At 40.7% G+C, this 17,951-nt stretch overlaps 1 protein-coding gene and 1 pseudogene across 25 annotated transcripts in view; one reads left to right on the forward strand and one right to left on the reverse strand.

Moving 5' to 3' along the window:
- Positions 1–17,951, reverse strand: part of Cadps (calcium dependent secretion activator) — a 418,444-nt gene that overhangs the window by 371,444 nt on the left and 29,049 nt on the right. The window lies entirely within an intron of this gene.
- On the forward strand, positions 17,050–17,743 carry LOC104849957 (annotated as a pseudogene).

Consider the following 17,951-nt stretch of genomic DNA (forward strand, 5'->3'; position numbering starts at 1 on the left):
TGAAACGGCCCAGAAATAGCTCTGCATGGCTGCTGCCCTGGGAATCCATAACATGTGCATGACACAGTGCTTTAATACTGGGTATTTAATACTGGCTATAGCTCAGATTACAACCTACTGTGGTGATTTTTATTTTGCGCTGATTTATGTATTTTAAATATGGAAAGGACAAAGTCATAGTGCTGAAGTGCTACACACATACTGTGTCATCATCTTACGATATGGGGGGATGGAAGAAGTCTCAAGTTTACTGATGCTAAATGAAGGACTAGTACAGTACTCATAGGTGTTAAGAACTAGTATAAAGGAACGCAGAGGCCCAAGAGGGAAACGCCGAGGTTAGATCAGGACAAGATTTCTCCCCCTATGCGCCATTGCCAATTTAGACCAGACAGCTCACTGCTGTCCACGGCTGTCCTAGACACAGGCGGATGTTGAGTCTCAGGCTCTACCCACCAGATGCCAGCAGTATTCTGTGGTTATTACAACCAGGGCAGGGGGAGGAAGGAAGGAAGGAAAGAAAGACTGACTTAAGAAAAATCTAACACTGCAAAATGGTTCCCCAGCAAGGGTGGGGGGTGAAAATTGCCCCTATTTGGGAATTACTGGTTTGGAGAATTAATCTTCTAACATTTCTCAAGCATTTCTTTCGGTGCTGGGCATACCATACTTATCCTATCATTTACTCTTCAAAAGAGATCTATAAGTCGGGTGTAGTGGTACAAGCCTATAATACCAGCACTCTGAAAGGCCGAGGCAGGATGATCACAAGTTCTAGACCAGCCTAGTCTCAGCAACTTAGTGAAACCCTGTTTCAAAACAAAAATAATAAAAAGGAGCTGGGGATTCACTCAGTGCAAAACCCTGGATTCAATCTCCCTTGCTAGGAAGGGAAAAGGGGACCTGTGATGTAGGTCCCCTTACTCTGAGGAAGACACTGAGGCTGTCATGTAGTGAGCACCCTAGACGACAGGAAGAGGCGAAGGCAGGATCCATGCGTGTGAAAGTGTGTGTGAGTGTGTGCGTCCAAACCTTACTACCGTACTACTACGCCTAGGGGGACCTTGCTCCATCTCAGTGAGCTGCCATCAATCCGTTTCTCCTCCTTTCCCTTCCACAAACGGCATGTGAAGAGCAGCTGCAGTTACTGCCTGTCCCCACCGTGCCGTTTACTCTCGGCCCCTTCCCCGAGCCCACTGCCCCACTCCTCTCCTCACGTGCAGAGACGTGGGTTCCACACACTGTCTTCATGGCTGCCTCGTGGCTGAGCTCAACTACGAGGAGACACCCGCAGATCACAAGGCGGGGAGGGAGACTGGAGCGTCATGATTCTACTGGCTCCCGTGCTGCCAGGTAGTTGTCTGCCGAGGCCACACTCCTTGCGTGTGGTCCTTTTCAATAGTGCCGAGAGTTTTTCACTATGTGCCTCTCCACTGCCTCTTCATTTGTGCTACTGCCGGCCTAGGGCGCTTGTCCCCTTATAGGGTTCTTTTGCTCTGCTGCTCCTTTAAACAGCTCCTTCGCAAAGCAAACCCCAACTCCCCAGTCTGGAAGAGCCAGCTATTTTCTCTTATGCCTAACGCAGAGAAATGAAAGAATACCATAAAGAATGAACACATGTCTGGGCCTGGGATTTAGCTCAGTGGTGCTGCCACTTGCCTCACAAGCACAAGGTCCTGAGTTCGATCCCCGGTTCCAAAAAAAAAGAAAAGAAAAAGAAAGAATAAGCATGAGTTTTTTTGTTTTTGTTTGTTTGGTTTTTTTTGGTACTGGGGATTGAACTCGGGTCCTTGCGCTTGCAAGGCAGGCCACCGAACCGCTGAGCTAAATCCCCAGCCCTAAGCACACGAGTTTTAATTGAGAAATTTTACACCTAACATGGAGACAAATCATTCACACCAAACAACCTGAGTAACTGTGTTGCATGCATGGAAAATGTGCAAGGCACTAATAATAGCAGCAAGAGTAAAGATTACAATTTACTGAGCATCTGCTTAAACCCAGGATGCTTGAAAGTCTTTCTCTGCTTAATCCTCACAGTAACCCATGCATGTGTGTCACTGACTCCACTCAGGGTTGAAGAAGGAAGATTAAAGAAATCAGGTAGCATATTTAAGGTAAGACAGCTAGCTATACACTTCCAGAGCCTGTTAATGAATTCAGGGACCAATAAGGAATTGAATTTAACTAATATAACTTAAATCACACATACAATTTTTTTAAAAAAGAAAATAAGCATGCAAACAAAGAAGTAGTTTAAAGATAATCATTTCTGGTGAAAAGGGCATTATTTTTGATGACACTAATTCAAAAACTGTCCTTGCTCAGGCAAGGAATCTGCAACTCTTCCTAAATAAAATGCAGTAACAATTATTTTCTCTCCAACACTCAGTCTTAGTTGAGGCAGCAAAGGCGGAAGCCCAGAAGCAACTTCTTTTTCCAGTGAAAGTCTTGGTGAGGGGTCGCTTCAATGGGCCTTCACCTCTTGGAGCAGCCACTCACCCTCGCACTCCGTACTAATGCTCCTGATGTCACTGCACAGAGTGGGCCAAAAGGGAAGCGGATGTTTTGACCCCAGACTTTGACCCTGCTGTTGGATGCCACAAATGCATTGATTACAAACACTAATCAGACTTAGGGAAGATTAGGGAATCTTCATCAAGGCAATCTTTTCTTGAATAAATGTCATTAAGCCAATTTAACGCCTTAATTTTAAATGTCTTTCTAGTACAACTGAATCATTTCCAATTGTTTTCATTTTTACTTTATCAAAATTATTTTCATAGAGGTGAGCTCATTCTTTTTAAAAGACTTTAATGAGTATTTGTTTCATCTATTATATTCATTATGATGTCAGGTTCTTTTGTTTTGTTTTGTTGATACAGTGAATTTTCTCATCAGCCACTATTTCTATCAAGGTTCATTGTGTCACATTTCGCATTAGACTTGGTCAAGATGATGTTATTTCATATTAATTTTTAGGCAATATCAAGTTCTGACGTGTACTAGCTGACTCTGCAAGGCTGCATGACCAGGGTCATGGTGTTGTCCTGCTCTGGCCTTGGCATCGGCGCTTTCTCATCCTCTTTCTTCTCTTTCTCTTTATCATGGTGCCAGGATTATTCTCAAGGGGTCTACACTGGCCTGCACATTTTGAATACAATCACACCATAGACCTGAGTGCACCTCCTGTAAGTGTAGTCAGCGAGCTGTCTGATTCTGTTCCAGTCATCACCGTTAGGGCCTTTGTTTCCTAACTGCAGGTCCTGTCCGGTGCTAAGCAGGCATTCAGGGGATGTAGTCAAAAGGAGAATTTTGGGGGCCAGATGAATTTGAACTCATATCATTTCCTGTTTGGATGACCCTGGACCACTTTCCTGACCACTTTAAGACTCTGTTTCTCCTCTAAAAGTAAGGATAACTATACTATCTACAGTTAAATAAGAGTGATTTTACTCAAATAAGTACCCAGTACAAGTACCAATTTATGAGCACATAAAGCACGTTAGTACTCATCATTAATATGGGAATCATTCGTATCACTCACGAAATTCAGTTACTAAGAAGCACTTTCAAATGCATGTCCACTATATCATTCTGGGAGGAACCTATAGTGAGAAGTATTTGATTTACTTCTTTATTACTGATTGGGTTTCTTTGTTTTTACCAACAGTCTGTTCTTTCCCAGATTTCAATTCTGATACTTATGGAGACAAAAGGATGACTCCCATTATTCAACTGAAATACAGTTCTGGAGAGAATTCATCTGTGTCTTCCCAGACTAAGCAGCAGAAAGAACTAAATAACTACATTCTGAAACCAGACCTTCTTTCTTGAGGGCCTTTGTTCCTTGTGAGCTTCCTGTTCTGATTGCTCTGCTGTTGTTTCTATGACTCTCCACTTCCCTGGAGATCTTTCACTCCTCCAAGCGCAGAGGGAGAGGGAGGACCTGGGGCTCTAATGTGTGCTCTGTGTCTACCCTGGAGCTGCACAGAGGACAGCCTTAAGTAAGCCAAGCTGCTTCTCTCCTTCAAAGTCAAAGCAGCCTAATGCAGAATCCAAAGCGATTAGTGCGTGTGTGTGCACATGTGTGTGTTTGGTGGCAATGCAAACTCAGAACTGGAGAACAGTTACTTTATGTAATGAAACTGTTTATAGTCAGCCCTTCTTCACCTGGAACCCATGAAATGTGCAATCTTTTGGAGGTGGGGGGAAAAGGGAGCAGGTCTTTAGTTTCTATCAAGCCTTCAAGAAGGCTGATACCTCAACAAAAGCTAAGGGTCCATGATGTAAACTGCATAAGGCATTGGATGTAGAGCACACTTGATGAATCAACTGTAACTCTCCACAATATTGTTAGTATTTAACTCAGTGGCCTAACATTTTCACCTAACTGCTATCTGGTGTTTTTCCCACATATCACACCCACTCTCCCTATGAGCCAACCTTATACTTAAAAAAAATCTGCAAACCAACCTCTCCAGTATGGCTTCACTGCTGTGCATTGCATAATCATTACTGGAGATATTAGCGTGGCGTTTCTATTTCTCACAAGTACTTATGTCCACACTATAAGCTTCAAATAAAATGCATGTCCTGGCTCTGTGGATTCACATCTGTTGTTTTACAATGATCACAAAGCTTAGTATCTGTGGTCTAAGGGATACGCCACATGACTGTCAAATGCCCCGAGTAATGAAGGCTTGTTCTGCCCAGCTCTTCCTCAAATTTTCCCTGGTGGCTCCCACCTTCCTTCTGTGATATGCATGTCACCCGAACTTCTGAACAACTCCATCAATACAGAATTGGTAATTCAGTCCTTTCATTCAAAGCCATTGTTTATTAAATACCACTGTTTATTGTTTATCAACTGATTTTTGTTAGATAGCATATTTGTTCCCCAAAATAAGGATATTCATTTTCCGAGTGTCATGGTTTAAGCAAATTAATCTATAACCTTAAAAAAAGTCGGAGTTAACTAAACTTGAAATATACTATTTACTTTATGTAAAGTTTTAAAATTACCTTTTATCTACCTAAATATTCTCCTACTGATTAATGTATGCTTATTCATATATATAATCAAAATTAAGCTGCTAAAAAGATTTTTCATCCTGCAGCAAAGTATTTACAAAATAATGCCAAGTGAAAGAGGGAAAACATAAAATTATAGCAAGACAGTATAAATTCACCTACAAAATAGTCCAAAATTAATTGGAAAGAAATAAAAATGTTAACGTATTTAGTTTTGGTCGTAGGTATATGGGTGATTTTTTTCTTAGTTTTATATAATTTTCTACATGTGCACACACTACAAAATGTGCAAAATTTTACTGGTATCAGTAGACAAATGTCCTTTTCTGAAAGCCCCTTTTCCTCCCCATGTAAGTTGGCCTTCAGCCAGGAGGTGATGCTGTTTGCACCGTCTGGGTAACATGCCCAAGGTTAATGAGCTAGTGAGTACCAGAGGTGAAATGTGAGCCCAGAAACTGCCACTCTGTAGAAGCAATTCCTTCCTGCTAGAAAATGATTCACAGAAAGCCATGCCTTCCATTTGAGTCAGGGTAAAGGTGCAGTCACACCTCAGGAGTTGTTTTGTTTGATGTGTACACCACCTCCTCGGACAGGCAGGGGAACAAATGGCTGGCATGTGTGTCTTCCGCCCACATATGCTGTCTGCATGGTTCCATGGAATTATGCACACCACTCACAAGGACAATTAAGTGGTTCAAAGTGTATCTTCTTCAGTGTGTGGAAGAACATACCTGAGCTCTTTTAGGAAACTGACATTGGATCCCTTGCTGGGTTACAGGAGTGAGTGGACTGTCCGTCAATCCCTTTGAGAGAGCATCCCAAGGTACTGGAGCAAGAGCACGTTCTGAAGCTCCTGATTTATTTACGTATGCATGAAACCCTCTTAGTGATCGACACTGCTGACCTTGAGCCTTGCTGGCAGAGATTAAATGGGCTTGTTTCAGAAGGGGAAGGGCAATCAAAACTGCACCAGACATACTCTAGTGTGGCTCCACGTTCCCCAGGGCCTCGTACATCATGCACTCTCTTCACCTTCTGTCACTTGCATTCAATCCCAAGCTACTTTCTGGCTGAGCCTGTACCTCGTTTACCACCCAGTCTCCCATGATGTCTTTGTCTTTTTGCCACACACAGAAGAAGCCTAATGTATTTTTATTGAATGAATGAACTATATGGGGCTAAAATAGAGGAAATTAATTTTAATCGTGTATTTAAACTCAACATATCTGCAGTATTATCATTTAGTAATATAATCAGCATAAAAAGATCCTCATTTGCTATTTTACTTTTCAAAATTATTTTTCTAAATATGTATATATTTCATATATACAATACACCTCAGTATGGGTTTATAACTTTCCAGAGTCTAATTAAATTCCAGGAAGAAGTTACACAGGAAGAGAATGAATTATCATGGCTTTTAGACTTGAATTTCTTCAGAACAGGAAGCCTTGCTATGAATACACAATATGGACTTTTAGTGCAGCAACACACTCAAGTGAGGCTGAGTATGGTCTGTGCACTCTGCCACACTGGAAATGATCTCCATGAGACTCAACTACAGAGCACATGGAGTTTCCCTCTCTATCAACTGTTCCTATGACTAAAGATCAAAGCAATTAGTCAATGACATGAATCACTGAACAAATTCTAATATTTGTTTTAAAATTAATTCAATTTTAAGGGAAGGTACAAATGTCACAAAAGAGATGTTGGTTTCCTTCTGTCTTTTCAGTCACTCCCTTAGCAGAACTAGTCAAACTTTTAGAAATTGTTCTAGCCTTCTATTTAAATGTATGCTGTTTTGCTTTTTATAAACAAACTGAATTTTTATTTCATAGCCTTTTGTAAGACTACAGTTCTTAAGATAAATGGAGACAAAATACATAAATATTTACCAAAAGATAGTATATTTAAGATCGATCACAGCAACACAAGTGTTAACATCCCTATAGCAGAAACAACTAAATATCCACTAGCCACAGAGTGGCTAAGAAACTGGGTTACAGGCAATGAGATACTTGACACCAGAATGAAAATCACCTACTACTACCTACACCATGGATGAAACTCACAAATTAGTGACTGAACGAAGCCAGACACAGAAACATTGCACTATGGTTTCATTTAAACACAGTTTAGTGCAGGTAAGACTAATCTATGGTGCTAGTAGTAAGGACACCAGAGACCCTCAGTAGGGGGATGACAGAGTGTGCACCAACACACCCAGATGCCTTTTACATTCTGCTACAAGCTTGCTCATTTTATGCTGCTTCCTGCTTCTGCCCTTTTGAATTTCTAAATAAAGCAAGGTTCATGCCTGAAATCACAGCTACTCAGGAGTCAAGGCAGGAAGATCACAAGTTCAAGGACAGCTTGGGCCATTTAGTGAGCCTGTGTTTCAAAAACCAAAACAAAAACTTATTAAGTTAATTTGTAACTAAACAGCTAAAATAACTGCTACGAATTTTCAGTGAAAGGTACTTCATTCTACGTGTCTGCTTCTTCCCTCTCCCCCTTGACTCCCCATGTTCAGGTTCTTCTCTTGTGCAAGTGAGAAAATTTGTGGAGGGAAAATGATACTAAGAATCCAGTTTTTTTTTTCTTTTTAGTGAATTAGAACCACTATGAGATATTTCTGAAATCTCCAATTAATCTTTCTTTTCATGATATGGGGATCTTGAATAGCTGAAATATTTATTGTCAGACTCTGATTTCATTTTCCACTTGAAACTAAAACTGAGGTCAATTGTTTTCTACCCATCGAGCTCTTAGGGAGGATTAAGGTAGGGGTGGATATTGTTATTGATTATATCTAGATATCTCTTCAAAGCCTTATGAGGTCATAGGTAGGATCAAGAGGACGTGATGCTGAGGTTAAGAATGTGATCCTGGGATTGATTCAGTTCAGTGCTAGGATTAAGGGTGCCCCACACTGGGTGTGAATACTATTTGCCCTTGCCTGGATAGACTACAAGGGATAGAAAGAGGGCTGCTGTTGTCATTTGCTGCTTGCTGCTGTGCAACTTTGCTGCTTGCTGTCCTGCTGCCTTCTGCCAGCCATGAATTGTTTCTCCTCTGCCATGCCATCCTACCTTGGAGCCAGCCAACTATGCACTGAAACTTCTACAAATTGTGAACTAAATCAACCTTTCTTCATTTAACTCTGAATATTGGGTATTCTGTCTCAGCAATGAATAAAATAACTAAGATAGATACAATTTTTTTATGAAGTTTTAAATAAACAGTGGCATGGTCCATATTCTGACCTTGTCCTTTATGAATACCTGACATATTTACAATATGGGCACTGGTAAAAGATTGAAAAAATGTGTTATGTGCAACTCAGACTGTAGGCAATGCATAAAACCCTTTCCCATCTCTTCTGTGCCTTGGCCAGAGCCTCTTAAATCCACTACAGGCTCTGTTCACATTCCCCAAGAAACTAAGCACATTCTGCGTTTAGAGGTTGTCTCCCACTGCCCACCCCACTTGCTGCACATAATTTTATTTACAATGGTGGGAATTTTATTAGTCTCTGCCTCTCACCAATGTAACTTGTGTTAAAATAACCTCATTTCAAAGCACCACATGGAAATTACCACAGAGGGTTTAAAAAGAAAAAAAAAATCCATTTGACTATCCAGCTTAGTATAGTCATTTAGAGTAAGCATATTCCTCTAGGGTGAGAAAAAGGAAGAGATTTCTCCTTGATAGTAAGTTTGAAAAAAATTAAAAAGTAAAAAGCTGGCATGGCTAAAGGAAGCCTTCCTAGTACTGCTGCGTGATGATGACTAACCCATCTTTGCAGAAATCTAATTGTGCAGTTTTATGAAATTGTACATTCAGAAAGCTTCACATTTTTCACAGGAGAGTTTTTTAAAAATGTAGTTCCTCCTGGAATAAACCAAACAGAGCTGACACACAGGCATCTCTCTTTTCACGTTTCAGCATCTTGTACTAATCTCCCAGCTCTCAAATCTCTGCAGCCCTTGATGACAAAGATAATAGAAACCTACTAGCACCTCAGAAGCTAAGGGAGAGTTCAGGTTTTCCTCTACCTTCTCTTATCAAAATGTTCCAACCAGAATTGCAGAAGAATGATTTAGTGGGAACTTTCCCTGGCCTTTGTCAACCTCAACCAAGTGGGAATAACATGAAATAGTCCAAGGCCAAGAAGTAAAAGCACAGGCAAATGAATTCTTTAGTGCAAAGGTAAATCAGATTTCCATCACTGTAACATATAACCACCCTAACTGACTTGTCAAGACAGAGCTTTCCTTGGCTCACAGTTCTTAAGGCTTCTTCAGTCCAGTAGTTGGCCCTATTGCTTTGGATGAGTGGTGGTACATTATGGTAAAAGTAGGTGGTGAGTAAAACTGTTCCCCTCATGGCCAGAAAGTCATCTATTTCCCCTGTATCCCTTCAGAGAATGATCCCAGTCAACTGAAGACCTCCTGCTGGCTCTACCACTAAGGGCTCCACCACCTCCAACAGGACCATCCTGGAAGCAAAGCTTTTAACCCACAGGCCTCTTGTGAACACTTAAGATCCAAATTATAGCCAGAGGTCTTCTGGAATCCCTAACTATTTTAACACCTTCCTTCCCTAGGTTTTAAATTACTCCTCTCATGCACACAAAGAATCAAACATTGATGGGTGAGCTGCCTTTCAAACATGGAAATAATGGAATATTTGATAGACTGTCATTTGTTTGAGTTTGCTTTCTAGCTAACTTCAGAATCTCATATCTTGAAAGGTCAAATACATGGTATTGAAAGGTACATTCTTCCATTTCTTTTTTTCTTTTTTTGGTACCTGGGATGGAACTTGGGACCTCGAGCTAGCAAGGCAGGCAGTGGAACGACTGAGCTAAATCTCCAGCCCTGAAAGGTACATTCTTGCTGAGAGATAGTGGGTGTCACAAAGCCACTGCTGCATGCTTTCCGAAGGACAGGAAAGGCTTTCTGCAGGATCCTTCACAAAAGCCACTCCCATCAGTATTTGTTTAGGTGGTAAAACCTACACACCATCTTTGTGTTGGTTTTCTATGGCATCAGATCTCCTTAGAAAGAGAAATAATCTGCTAGCACATTTTCAGATACATAAGCATAGAGGTGGTTTTTGATTCCTTACATACCCTGAGTTTTTAGCCCTTTAACCCTCTAGACCCATGAACTATGGATCACAACTTGAAAACCTGGAGGTTTCCCTGAAGACAAAAAAGAAAAACAGAATTTGTTACATAATTTGATAAAATTGTTTAATCTCTTCTTTTGAGGGAAATAGAAGTCTTTAAAGGGATGTTTATTCTTCCGACAAATGTCTATTCATTTCATTTGCCCATTTTCTGATAGGGTCTTTTATTATATGTGCTGCCAAAATGAGCACAGATAGGGTCTTTTATTTTGAGAGGTTTAATTTTATTTTATTTTTTATGTATTCTATGTATTTTATGTATTCTGTCCAAAAAAAGCTGGCAAAATATATTTTTTTCCATTCTATAGATTGTCTCTTCACTTGGTTCTTTTCTGGTACAGAAACTTTTAAATTTGATATTATCTTATTTATTGATTCTTGATGTTATTTCTTGTATCACTGGGATTCTGTTCAGAAAGTTCTTGCCTATGCCTATGTCTTCAAGAGTTAAATATATTAAAAATATTGAATATTCATGGCCATTAGAGAAATGCAAATTCAAATAATACTGAAATTCTATCTTATTCTCGAAAGAATGGCTATCATCAAGAAATCAAATAATAACAAATGCTGCCAAAACTTCAAGGCAAAAAAGAACCATTCTACATTGTTGGCAGGACTGTCAACTAGGACAAGCACTATGGAAATCAGTATGGAGATTCCTCAAAATACTAAAACTAGCAATTCCATTTGACCCAGCTATTTCTCTTCTAGGCATCTTTTTTTGGGGAGGGGGGATCAAACTCTGGCCCTTGTGCTTACAAGGCAGGCGGTGAAGCCACTGAGCTAAATCCCCAGCCCTAGGCATCTTTATAAAAGAATTAAAGACATCATATTAAACTAACATATGCAAACCTATGTTTACAGCAGCAGAATTCATAATAGGTAAATCTTGGAAGCAGGCTATATGTCTATCAAAAGATAAATAGATTTAAAAATAAGGCATTTGAAATGGGCCAGGGATTTAGCTCAGCGGTTCAGTGGCCTGCCTCGCAAGCGCAAGGACCCAAGTTCGATCCCCAGTACCAAAAATAAATAAATAAATAAATATAAAAATAAGGTATTTGTGCACAATAGCATACTTCTCTGCCACAAAGAAGAATTAAACTTGAGTCATTCATAGATAAATGGATGCTCTTTGAGGCCATAAAATAAAGAGAAATGAATCAGACACACAAGATTAAATATTGCATGCTCTTTCTGATATGAGACCCAAAATACAGATAAAAAGCAATAAATGATTGATGATAGGAAATAGGAAGATCTTTTTCAAATGAGAAAGGGATCAAGGAATGAAGATTAAGGGGAGGGAAAATGGATGAAAAAGAACTGAGATCTAATTGACAATGTGAAATAGGAAGAAAAGGGCTAAAGGTGTAGGGAAAGTGGGAAGGGTAGGCGAAAGGGAATAAGGGAAAAGAAAAAATATGAGAAAATGAAAAAATGGAAATGAAGTGTTTGCAAATGGGGAGCGTAGGAGGTGGTAAAGGGAGGGCAGGGACAAGGGGAAAAACTGAGAACCAAGACCTGTCATGTAAAAGTACAAGATCCCAATGATGAATGTAACTGTACTGTATACCTAAAATGTACCAATAAACTCAATGAGAGAAAAAAACAACAACGGAGATCTGTTATGGACATGTACCAATTCTTCACAAGGAATGTAATCATTACATAATGTAAACTTCAACAGAAACTGTAATAGTTAAAAAATTATATAAAAACATTAATAATACAATTTTTCAAATAGAGAAAAATATTTTTAAAAGGACTAATAAAGGAAATGTGGAATAAAATATTTATGTCTTCAAAAACATAAATGAAGATATTTTTATTTAGTATTCACTCTGTAAATCAGTAAGTTTCAAAGACTTATCCAGTAGAAGCCAACGTTTTGGGTCAGGAAGGTCATCGGCTAGATAAACTGGTACAAAGTGAACATTAACACAAGGTTCAAGTGGTTTCCAAAATAATTTTACTTAGACAAAAAATGCAAATTGCATGTGCTCTTCCAAGTTCAAATGTTTACATTACCACATTTCCCTTTGAAGGGGGAAAACAGGATGTGGCGTAGGAAGCTCCTACAAATCAACCCAAAGACCTTTAGTAACTAGAGAAATGCCTTGTGTGCAATGCTTGTTTGGTTTACACAGTCATGTCCAACCTGGTAATGTTCTAGTTGAAGTATGTTGCTAGAATTCATTGCTGAATCCAGAGTAAGAAGGAGTCTATCCCACACCCCAGGGACACATTATAATGTTTTCCTTGAAAATATAAAATAATCACCAGATATGTCATGGGATGGAAAAACTCAAGTTATGATTACCAACAACAGCTGAAGCATTAACAAACTGTTATCACACCAGTTAATAACAGTGGCCATTCAACCTGTCTGCACATTGGAGTCATAGAGACCTACCATATCCAAATCTTAAGGGAGGCCAGGACAGAGACAGTGTTCCTACAACTGGTTAATAGTAAAATGTCAAACAACCAAACTGTAAAAGATACAAAAGAGTTAAATAGACACTGCATAAAGAGAGATGTACAAGTGGCTAATCAGGCACATGAAAAAGTGCTCAGTATCATTAGTTATCAGGGAAACACAAATGAAACAACCATGAGACATACTACACATCTATTTGACCACTGTTGGAGAGGATATAGGACACTATAATTCTCATACATTGCTAGTAGGTGTGTAAATGATAACTACTTTATGTAATGGTTTGGTAAATTTATCTATACCTACCTTACTATGTAGCAACTTCACCTCTAGCTTTTCACTCGAGTTAAATAAAAACATGTTCACAGAAAAACATGTATGAAAATGTGCACAATGATTTCACTCCTTTTATCTAAAAACTGAAAATAATCCAGATGTCTGTCAAAAGAAGAATGGATAAATTGTGTGACAGCCATATACTGAAAAACTGTTCAGCAACAGAAACATATCATTGATGTACACAACACAGCAGAAACTCAAGAGCAACAGTTTGAGTGAGAAAAACTATATAAACACCACATATTGTGTTTCCATTTCTGTTTTAGAACAGGTAAAATTAAATTTCAGTGAAGAGGTAAGAAAGAGATAAGATTGACACTGGGTAATGGAAACTTGGTAGAGAGATGTACAGATTATGCGGGCATATGCACCTCTCAAAGCTCAGGAAACTGTACACTCAAGTCTGTTCATGTGAATGGATGTAAATTAGGCCTCAGTAAACTAAGATTAAATGGGAATAAGCTTCCAAGCACATTTACAATGTGAACCTAAAGTAGAATTGAAAAAAAAAAAAAGATAGATAAAAGGGAAACTCATTTTTTGTCTCCCTTTCACTTCAGAACTTTGGGTTAGGTCCCTAATCAGCTCTGTACATAGGAATGTTAATCATTTTAAAAGTGTCTGTATTACAAGGTTTATTAACCCTAAATTTTTCCACTAAATGGTCACATTCCCCTTCAAGACTGATTATTGAAAGTAATTTTCAGAGTTTCAGGGACAACCAATTACCATCTTTTACTAGTTCCAAGTCCAGACCCCTCTCGAGCAATGCCAAGAAGTCTCCAAACATACTGGGATTCCAGGAAAAGCAGAACCTCACAGATCACCCACAATGAGAGCACCCCCCACCCCAAGCAGGAGCAATTATGCTCTAAGAACTGAAGCAGCTCCCTCCCAAGCAAGAACAATCGTCTCATTTGAACCAAATCCTTCCTCCAGTTACAAGGAACCCTCCCAAACTCTGAAACCAGAACCGAGAAGACCGACCAGACCTTGGCCTACCATGACTAATCATGAAAGCTGTCCTCCTGCTTTTGTGATTGGGCCAGTCTTATTAGAATGAGCCCCATCACCTACTCAGGCTAGAGTCTTTTCTATTCCCCCTTATTTGCTAACTCTGCTAATTACCTGCCTATCCCTAAACTGACACATTCTGAAATTATTTCTTCATGAAAAGAGCCAAGAACTTCAACAGGCTGAACAGAGGGCTCCATATTCTCTTTGGGTACCTCCTCAGACCCCATCCAGTGACAAATCTATGTACTGTAAAGCACTGTGTCAAGGGATATAAAAGAAAGGCCCTGTGAAATGATTTTTATTTCTTGATACAACTCCAAGATTTTGGTGACGATGATCTCAATGTGTTGGGGAAGCAATGTTTATATAGAGTTAAAGAAATGACAACATGTGTGTGCATGTGTGTGTGTGTCACAAAAGAGAGCTGATTCAGCAGATCTGTGTTCAAATTCTGCACAATAATGCAGATATAATATATAATAAATGTATAGCCCCACCCATAATCATTTGGGTGGTGGGGTATCCTGCCTGCTAAGAGTATCTCTGCTTACCCGAGGCCTTGGGCTAGCAGATAGTGTATACTAACAACAGGATTAATGCTGAGGTCCTTGGGCCTGAGATTGAATAATTAAAAGTAGTTATGTGGACACTCCATCCCTGTGTACCCAATTCCCAATAAAATCCCAGAACCTCAAGGTGTAAATGAGCCTCTTTTCTTGGCCATGTTCAGTACTTGTGGTCACACATATTTTTCCTGAGAAAAGTCAGACCCCTCTCATCTGCATGCCTCCCTTGGGGAACAGCTGGAGCACATGCCTCTGATGGACTCTGCCCCATGTGCCTGCTTCTTTTGTCGATGTTAATCTATATACTTGCTGCAATAAATTACAACCATGAGTATATAACAGCTTTCTTGGTTTCCATGAATCCCTTCAGTAGATCATTGATCTGAGGCTGGTCTTGGGGAACTCTGATACACACAGACACACACACACACACACACACACACACACACACACACACACAAATACACAACTAAATTGGAATTACAGAAACAGTAATAGTCTACAGTATAAAAGACATTGGTGAATTTTGGTGGCTACTAAATAAAAACCCAATGCTCTTCGACAGGCTGTCATTACCACCCTGTGTTAGGTTACAGGAGTGGTCTAGAACTTTCCATGTTGGCCACAATGTGAGAAGGTGCCAGTGGCTACTATAAAAGGTGTTGAAACATATGAAGTATGTTTGCTGTGCATTTCTAGGAGGGACATGGGGATTCTTAAAAATATACACAAGTATAAAAACAGACCATCTCAGAGGGCTCCTTGATTCAGCCTTGCCTTTCTAGATTTATGATACACCCTTATCCTTCTCCAGTATTCCATCCAATGCCCTGTTTTTCTATCTCCCGCTCATGTTTTCCATCATGGCTCATCTTGTATATATAATTATTATTTCATCTGATTATATATTTTAACACCCCTTACTAAATTATGAACACTTGCGCTCATTTTGGCAGCACAAATACTAAACTATGAGCTCTTGAAGGATGAGGCTGCTATCTACAGTCCTTCTTTACCTCAGTGCCCAGCGTAGGCCTGGCATTGACAAAGACACTATCTGAAGAGTGGAAGGAGGAGGAGCTGAGTTCCTGAATGAAGCTGGCTGCCTTCTGTCCTGGGGCTTCTGAATATGTCATTTCCTGTTCAGAACAGTCTTTTCACCTCTTTTCTAGATAAGTACAACTTATTCTTGTTTCCTCATCCCAAATGTCCTTCATTCCCCTCTAGGTAGATTTAGATACCTCCCCATTTTCTCCTACATTAATTCTCTATTGCTACAAAACAATTCCCTTAAATTTATTGGCTTGAAACAACACCCATCTATGCCCTCCAGTTCTGCAGGTCAGAAGTTGGGCAAGTTCAAGTGGTTCTCTGCTTCACAGCCCCTGTGTTCATGACTCAGAACAGCTTTAACAAAGAGCCACAAACTGGGTGGCTAAAAACAATAGGAATTTACTCTCTTCTATTATCCTCCAATTCCCGAAGCCAGAAGTCATACCACAAGGTGTGGGAAGGGCCACACTCCCTACAGAAGCTCTATGGTAAGACCTCTTTGCCTCACCCTGTTGGGAGCAATTCTACATGATTTTGGGGAAAAGTTATTTCCTAATTACATCACGATTAGGGCCTAGTTTTCCTGTCTACAGGCCAGCTGCGACATATTGAGACAGAAGTCCATTTTTGCCTCTGGTCACAGCTGAGACCTCAATGGTCCCATGATGCTGCCATGCTCCAGGGAAGGATTATAACAGCTGGAGACATCCTGGGAGGAACCAAATCTTCACCTGCATAGCTCCTCATTGTTCTAGGATTAACACCGTACCCCGAGTCATTTGCTACTTCTGTTTCTGCTGATGTTCTGAATAAAGGTGTGGCAAGGTCAGGGTCTGGGGTCTTCACCATCTATGGCACTGATCAGGCCAAAGCTCAGCTTCTTCTCTAAGGCTCATATCTGTCTATATATTAATTAATTCACCTTGTGCAGTCATGGCTCGCAGGAGACTAGGACTTACTGCAGAGGTTCTAGTAACGTTCCCTTTCCCTGTTCTCTGTATCACCCAGCTTCCAACTCATGACAGCTTCACACCAACCCCTGTCACCATCTCCGTATGACTTTTCCTTCTGCCTGTGTCTCTGTGTCTTCACATGGCATTCTGCTTTGTATCTATCATCTTATAAAGATGCCAACCATACTGGGTTGTTCTCATCTTCACTTGCTTCAATCTGCCTAGACTGTCTGCTAGCAGTGATATTCAGAGCCTGGGGATTAGCACTTCAACATATCTGTCTTTTGGTGCACACAATTCAACCCACAATGTTCCTCCAAGGCTGAACCCAAGGTGTAATGTGGGCTGACTCTCCCCTAGAAGCTATGGGAAAAGCTCAGGTTTTTCAATTCCTTTTTTGTTCCTCCTCTCTGTCCATGTGCAGTCATCAGCCCATAGAGACATGGCCAGCACCAGCACAGGCTCCTCGCACCCATACTGGTCTCAGCACCTGAGGCTGGACCACTTTGCGCCTAATGACCTTCCCACATGGTATATCGTGACTGCCCTGTCCTCCATCTTTTGGGTACTAGCCGTGACCATGTGGCTGTTGTCCAGTTGTGCTTCAGTTGTCCCTCTGGGGACATGGTGGAGACTGTTCCTGTGCTAGTTTGGGATGTGTGCGTTCATCTATCTGGTGACCCAAGGCTAGTTCCCTCTCCACCATTAGACAATTCCTGGAGACCAAGCCTTGTTATCCCAACTCTGGAAAGAGTACACTAAGGGAGACAGTTGATACATCAACAGTGACAACTTCACCATCTGTATGGAAAGCATCATAGCTTGCCTGTGGGGACCACTAAGCCTGTGAGCGGTGATCGCCCTTCTCTGCCAGCAACCCACCTGCTATATCCTACAGCTCATGATCTCTGTGGGCCAGTTCAATGGGGATGCACTCTACTTCCTGACAGTACCATGATGGATTCCAACATGGGGAGCTGGGCCACCCTGTCTATTTCTGGTTTTATTTCTTCTTCATGAATGCCCTGTGGTTGGTGATACCTGGAATTCTCATTTTTGATTCCATGAAGCAGCCCTTTGGGGCCCAGAGCGCACAGGACACTGACACGATGAAAACCAAGAGAAAACAGAACTAATGAGTGGAGGACCTGACCGGAAGAGAGGCCAAGAGATGTTCCCGCCTGCCAGGAGAGTCCAGTCCTGCTCCACAGAAAGAGGGGCACTTGGGCTGATGGTGGGCCCCAAAAGGGCTGGAGATGGGAAAAAGGGGCTAAGCAGAGCTACTGTAGGAGCCACTGGGAAAAAGATATAAGAGAATGCAAGAAGTCTGTGATGGTGGCAGTT

Source organism: Fukomys damarensis, unplaced genomic scaffold, assembly GCF_012274545.1.
Source record: "Fukomys damarensis isolate Sample0158 unplaced genomic scaffold, DMR_v1.0_HiC HiC_scaffold_28, whole genome shotgun sequence".
In the NCBI taxonomy this organism is placed as follows: domain Eukaryota; kingdom Metazoa; phylum Chordata; class Mammalia; order Rodentia; family Bathyergidae; genus Fukomys; species Fukomys damarensis.